The sequence below is a fragment of the Oreochromis aureus genome, unplaced genomic scaffold, assembly GCF_013358895.1.
Source record: "Oreochromis aureus strain Israel breed Guangdong unplaced genomic scaffold, ZZ_aureus HiC_scaffold_69, whole genome shotgun sequence".
Classification (NCBI taxonomy): domain Eukaryota; kingdom Metazoa; phylum Chordata; class Actinopteri; order Cichliformes; family Cichlidae; genus Oreochromis; species Oreochromis aureus.
The window spans coordinates 16,838-24,001 of NW_024108967.1; the positions used below are offsets into that span (position 1 = coordinate 16,838).

The following is a 7,164-nucleotide window of genomic DNA, read 5'->3' on the forward strand; positions in this document are numbered from 1 at the left end:
GCTGGTGCTGGTGCACTTGTAGCTGTTTGTCTGTATTCGGTGGTCTGATTAGCATCTCTTTGGTCAGCAGCGTTTTCACTGTGAAACTCGATGGGCTGTAGCTCATAAGTGCAGGTTGGTGCGATGCTAAACATTCGGTACAAACGTTTGATCCTGTCAATCATGTCATTAAGACGTGTGAACTTCAACATAACTGCAGTTCCACCACTTACACTTAGCGACAATGGCATACCAGTAGACTTACGTGGGTGAGGGTCAAAATATGCATATTCACCTGAAGTCAGCCTGCAAACGGCGATGACTGTTCCTCCCATGACAAGCAAAGCGTAGCGAAACTCTGAAGCCAAACACTGTAGTCCTTGTTCAAGGCTCGGAAGATGACCTGTACTATCAAATGTGCCGTAACGAGCAAACTGAGACATGTCTACTTGATACTCGTGTCTGCGGCTGATGACCACTGAGGGAAGTTCATCGCAGGCTAGAAACACGCTGTTCACAAACCTCAGTCTGGCATCTGAATGCACGGCATGGCCTTTGTCCAACACACTGTTAAGATCTGCTTTGGTAATGAATTCATCCTCGTGTAAGAATGACAGGAAAACCAAACTGTTAGCCATACATTGCTGATTACGGTACTTTCCATACCTAGGAGAAGCCTGGCTTCGGGCTGCACAGATGCTACTCACTTGTGGACGACTTTCACTGTTTGTAACCTGTACATGAGACTGTACTGGAGCTTGTCCATCATGCTGTGTTTGTACAGTTAGCTGGGGTTCAGTCTGGATTACCTGCATAACTTCAGGATCTGGGACAGACACTGAGGGAACGCCTCTCTTTACCACATCTGCATAAGACACTGTGGCTGTCTCTCCATCATGCTGTGTTTGTTCAGTTACCTGGGGTTCAGTCTGGATTAGCTGCATAACTTCAGGCTCTGGGACAGACACTGAGGGAACACCTCTCTTTACCACATCTGCATAAGACACTGTGGCTGTCTGAACAATGCTCTGCACTTCTGTGCTGGGAAAAGCTGAAACACACACCTTTACCTGCTCACTGCTCTGAGAAACATTCACCTGTTCTTTCTCCTTCTGACGTCTAAGCTTCTGGGACTGCGACCTTTGACCTTTTCTTGGCATTTTGCTGAAGTACAACCTGGAGCTTATATGTGGTTATACACAAATGTAAACAAAACTCAACCTTGAAACACAGAAAAATGTAAAACTCCTCAAGTTACTGTTAAATCTGAGAAATGTACTATTATACTACTTTAAAATGTTTTTATGAATATATAAATAGACGTTCAGCTGATTTGTACTCCAAACTCAAAATAAAGGAAATTCAAAGTTCTCTGGAAACAATTTGGTCCGTTTTATTGTAGCTCTTTTAGAAACTGTATAATTTTACTTATATTTTTTTAACCAGACTGGTAAATAATTACAACTTCTGTAAAGTGATATGCAGAATAAACCTCAACAATCAACAGGCTATAATAAAAGTCTTAGCTCTTAGGGGAGTTTATGTAAATCTTTCAGATATCTAAAATTTAAATCAAATATATGGAGCTTTGGTGGTGTGGTGATAAGATGACAGGCGATGAGGATTCTTCAGCTGGATTTTCTGCAGCAGTCAGAAAACAAAGTCTGGGTCCTCAGGTGCTTCTCGATGACAATACTAACTGAATACTTACACTGAGTGCCAAAATGGGTTTGTCCTTAAATAATAATACTATAAACTTGCAGTCAAATGTTATAGCCAATGAAACAAACTAACAGACTGGATCTAATTTATTATTTATCTGAATGTATGTATTACAAAATAACCAGATTATCTTATTACAAATAAACTTATAAAAAGGTGATATTTTATACAATTGATCAAAGTAAGCCAAACTAGCAGTCCAAACTAAAGTCTAATGCAAAATTAAAATGACAAATGTAGGGCTGTGTAAGTAGTTTCTACTATAAGTTCTACTGTACTGTAATTCTACTACTGTATATTCAACTTGTAATTTCCAGCAAAATGACTGAATGTGAGAGCTTAATGACAGGAAAGAAGGAGCAGTGAGAGCAGAGATCTCTCAGAATTCTGTAACAGATAGATCAAGTACTGGTAACTTGGATTTCTGAAGACTTGGATTCTGAAAACTTGGATTTCTGAAAACTTGGATTCTCAAATTAGATAGAGCAGTAGAGATAGAGGGATACAAGATGGAATGGCTGTCAAATTAGATAGAGCAGTAGAGGATAGAGGGATACAAGATGGAATGGCTGTCAAATTAGATAGAGCAGATGGAATGGCTGTCAAATTAGATAGAGCAGAGGATAGAGGGATACAAGAGGATACAAGATAGAATGGCTGTCATAGATAGAGCAGTAGAATGAGGGATACAAGATCAAAATTAGATAGAGCAGTAGAGGATAGAGGGATACAAGATAGAATGGCTGTCAAATTAGATAGAGCAGTAGAGGATAGAGGGATACAAGATGGAATGGCTGTCAAATTAGATAGAGCAGTAGAGGATAGAGGGATACAAGATGGAATGGCTGTCAAATTAGATAGAGTCGGGAGAGTGATAGGATAGACAGAATTGCTTATAATGATAGAGAGAGAGGATCTTCTGCAGCAGGTCACCTGTAAGACACAAAAGGCCTGGAATTAGTCGTATTTCCAATATGCTTGGATTTACCATATTCTTCAGACTATATGGCACACCTAAAATCCTGTCATTTTCTCAAAAACATCCAATGTGCCTAATGTATCGATTCTGGTTATGCTTACTGACCTCGAACGGGATTTCTGTGGTACACAGCGCTCAAAATTCTGTCAAATATTTTAGTAAGACTTCATAAGCTACGCTGCTTGATGTATTGTCAGAGCATTATGGCTACCATAGTCAGCACCTCGCAGAGTAATTTGTACGGTGCTTCAACATAACATTATGGTGTGTGTACAAGGACCTGGCACGTGCTAAGAGACATGCTTATGAAGCAGATTTCAAATTGATCAACCCATGAAGAGTTTGATGGATTTGTGGATGAGGAATGAACTGAAAAAGTGAGTGTATTGTTCTGTATTTTATGTGTTACAACTGAACAGTGTTCAGAGTTGTTTGTGAATGACTTGAATAAAGTTTGACTTATCTGACTGTTTGTTTGGCTTAATGTGCCTTAAAAACAGACTTGTTTATTGACATTATGCCTTATAATTTCAAAAATACAGTACATGTAGGGCTTTAAATACTAAAGAGTTCTACAGTAAATTATTGGACTGAACAGAATGACAATGTTTAACAAATGATAGTGGAACTGTTATAAGGACATTTTTACGTTCTATTAAAACAGGGGTGCCCAATCCCAGTCCTCGAGAGCTACCGTCCTGCAGCTTTTAGACGCATCCTTGTTCCGACACACCTGAATCAAATGAATGGCTTGTTGTCAGGCCTTTGCCAAACTTGATGGCATGCTGAAGAGGTAATCAAACCATTTGATTCAGCTGTGTTGGAGTAGGGATGCATCTAAAAGCTGCAGGATAGTAGATCTCGAGGACTGGGATTGGGCACCCCTGTATTAAAACAATAAACTAAGTCTATAAAGTCAAACCAAAACGTGCTGCTACAGTAATTTACTGTAAATATTATATGGTCCAAATAAACCCGCACACTGAGGTTACAGCAGACAGTTTCAGGCCTCCTGCTTTAAACACTTTATATCCATTAAACTCAAAATTATCTATTGACTGGCCAAAAAGAACACAAACTTTCTCACATTTGCCTAAAAACATCTTGATGATCAGCAAGAGCTGTGCAAACTCACGGTACTAAACTGAATCTTCTAAAGTGAGAGAAATATTTCAGAAAAACACCAGCATTAAAGTCAAACATGGTGCTGTTACTGTGATGGTCCAGAGTTCCTTTACTACTTCAGGACCTACATCAACTCATCAGGTCCTGAGCTTAAGTTTAATCACACTTGGGATTTGCAGCAGGAAATTGATCTGAAGCACACAAGCAAGTCCAACTGAATGTCTTGGTGTAGACTAATCAGAGTCTCAACTTTAATGAAATGGAGATCCTTGAAATAATTTCAAAACACTATTTTGGATCTTAATTAAGACAACTGAAATTAAAGTGGACCAAAATCCCCCAGTGTTGTAAATCAGTCATTACTAGTTACTATAAACGCTTGATGGTAGTTGTTGCTATCAGGGCTTTCACAGCTGGGTATTAGAGAACAGATAGCTCTGGTTTGGTTTTCTCTGCTTCATACATGAAATCATCACTTTAAAACTGCTTTTTTGTATTTATCCAGGTCATCCTTGTTAGATGATTTGAAACGTGACAAAAAAAGCATGAAAAAAATAATCTGCAAGGAAGAAAGACTTTTCCCAGCACTGTACCTCAGACAAAACCTTTACTTACCAGACTTGAGACGATCAGATCAGCAGTCTAGAGAAAGGAAACAATTCATCAGATCACTGTTTAATGATTCAGACTGTTGAGCCTCTTCACACACAATCCAATTTACTGTGACATTAAATAACTAGTCAAATCCTCAATTTCTTCATGCCTTCATTAACTCACTGTAGTCTAAAGAGGGCCATAATGTAATTGCAGAGTCACAGATGGCTTTAACATGTTTAATAAAAACATTCATACTACAGAATTGCAAAGAATAGGCACCAATATTTGTTGGCACAAATGCAGGATATACCAAATATTTCGTACACAGAAGCTTTGTGGCTCCAACATTTTCTATCTCAAGTCAGCTCTAATAAAATGTGAAGAACAACAACTTTTAATCTAATTTCTAAATGTTGAATACAAATTAATCATTTAAATCAGAAGCAACAGAAAACCACAACAACAGTGGCACACCATTTTTTTAATGAAAATTTCTTAAAATATTACACTAAAAGGTCATTCCATTGTATTTGTTGCTAGCAATATTTATGTGTTTTGCAGTACATCCCTTTTTGGCAACATTTATATTTAATTTTAAAACATTGGCTTTAATATACCTACTCACAACTGTACTTCTCTTACATTTTATTATTGCTTAAGTGTTTAAGCTATCATTTATAGGCTACGTTCACACTGCAGGTCCTAATGCTCAATTCAGATTTTTTGATCAAATCCGATTTTTTTGTCTGCTTGTTCACACTACAAATAAAATCCGACAGCAAACGCTCTCTAGTGTGAACGCTCAAAGAGGCTCGCATGCGCAAAAGAAGACGTCACACACAAAACACTCTGTTTAGACCCAGAGCAAACAGTATTGTTTGACTGATGGCCCTTAATATAAAGACTTCGGACTTTACGTTTCCCAATTTTTGCTTTAAGTTATTTTGTTATTTACATAATAATGTAAATAACCTAATAATTATCCTTATTGCTGTTTCAGAGGAGCGGTGCTTCAAAGGACAGCAGATTATACAGTACAAATAAAATTTTCACGTTGTCTTCCCAACAGTTTCACTGACATCTACAATGGATGGCCAGGAAGCGTTCGTGATGTCTTCTCAGGCGCTTCTCTGGTACTGATAATTGGCGTCTTTCTTGTGTCAGTGACGTAAAAGACGGATTTAATGCCAAATGACCGTTCAAACAGCAGTCCCTTTCTAAAACATCAGATATGTATCGGATTCCGTACCACATAGGAAAGTGACCCAGATCGGATTTGAAAATATCGGATTTGTCCTGGTCACACTGTCATACCATCATACCATCACTGATACCAACATGACAAAAAAAAAATCTGATTTGATGCGCTTTCGCCTGCAGTGTGAACGTAGCCTTAGTCACTCAGGCAAAATACTTCTAGTGTTTTGACTTCATGCTAATTCATAAGTGGAATGAGAGAGAAAATAAAAATCGATAGCTGTGGCGCTCTTAAGTGTTTAAGGTACCACCAATACTCACAATAAATCCACAAACATAAGGAGAAATCGAACAACTGCATAAAGATATCTCTGACATTTAACTATGTTTGGACTTGATAAGCCATCAAAAATTAAAATCAGAAATTAATGGACTATTAAACTTCATTGACATTTTCAGGGGCAGTCAGTGGTCCTATGTGGGGGCTTTGCTGCTACAGATTCTAAATCCTGACTATTTGTCTTTGCCCATGAGTGAATGGCAAGATAACACGAATAGCCAAACTACTGTAAGTAAATTACTAAACATTACCATTACTGTCTACTTACCAGCAAAGGCAAAACCAAAGATCTGTTCACTCTGTGTAACAAAAGACAAAGAACAAAAATACAGGCTCAGACAACTCCAATTAGCACTACAGTCAATACTGCATCACTCTCTGTAGTCAAAAACATTCTGGAAACTTCTTTGTTTACCACAGCTGGAATACAAACAACAACTCTCCTCTGTTTTCTTTTTCCGCACCCTAATAAAGATTATCATCTTCATAAAAAGGTAATATGTAGTTTTATCCATTTGCAATAAGCCACACAAGTTTCTGAGTCATGTAATGCTCCAAAATTTAGGTTCAGTTACATAAGAGAGTAGATATCGTAACCAATGATTTGCAACACCTAGCACTGCACACTTTATCAAATGGTGATGTCACAATTTAAAAGTAGGCAACAATCACAAATGATAGCTTGTATGGAATGTTTGTAGGCTTTAACATTTGAGGTGGCCTGCATTCAAATTCTATTAACACAAAAACAAACAGTCTATAAACTTACACCAAGATGTGCTGCTACAATAACTTACTGTAAATATTATATGGTCCAACAAAACCAACACACTGGAGGTTAGAGCAGACAGTTTCAGGCCACCTGCTTTAAACACTTCAGATCCACTCAACTTACATTTATCCCACAAAAAACGTGCCTTAATCCCCAAAATTCTCAAATCCCTGTGTCTGTGTGTACTTGCCTGGGACAACAGTATATCATAATATCTGGGGTTCCGTTAACATAAAAGTAAACAATTTACTGTGTATGAATTTTGGCAAAATGAGAAATTTGGAGACAGCTAGTTTCTACATATTTCAGTGACATTTGGGCATGTTTGATACACAGCAATAAGCACTCCCCTAAATCTATGATAAACTTATCATAGCTGATATTAAGGCCTAATTAGCAAAATTTAGTATAATGATAATTTCTTTGTAGATCATTTCATGATAAAAAAAAAAA

At 37.7% G+C, this 7,164-nt stretch overlaps 1 long non-coding RNA gene across 1 annotated transcript; it reads right to left on the reverse strand.

Moving 5' to 3' along the window:
• Positions 1–2,405: 2,405 nt before the first annotated feature.
• On the reverse strand, positions 2,406–6,258 carry LOC120437310. Its single transcript, XR_005611004.1, has 3 exons — positions 6,208–6,258; positions 4,421–4,447; positions 2,406–2,634 (listed from the first exon to the last, which is right to left on the reverse strand). It is a non-coding gene; the product is annotated as an uncharacterized LOC120437310 (long non-coding RNA).
• Between the last annotated feature and the right edge of the window lie 906 nt (positions 6,259–7,164).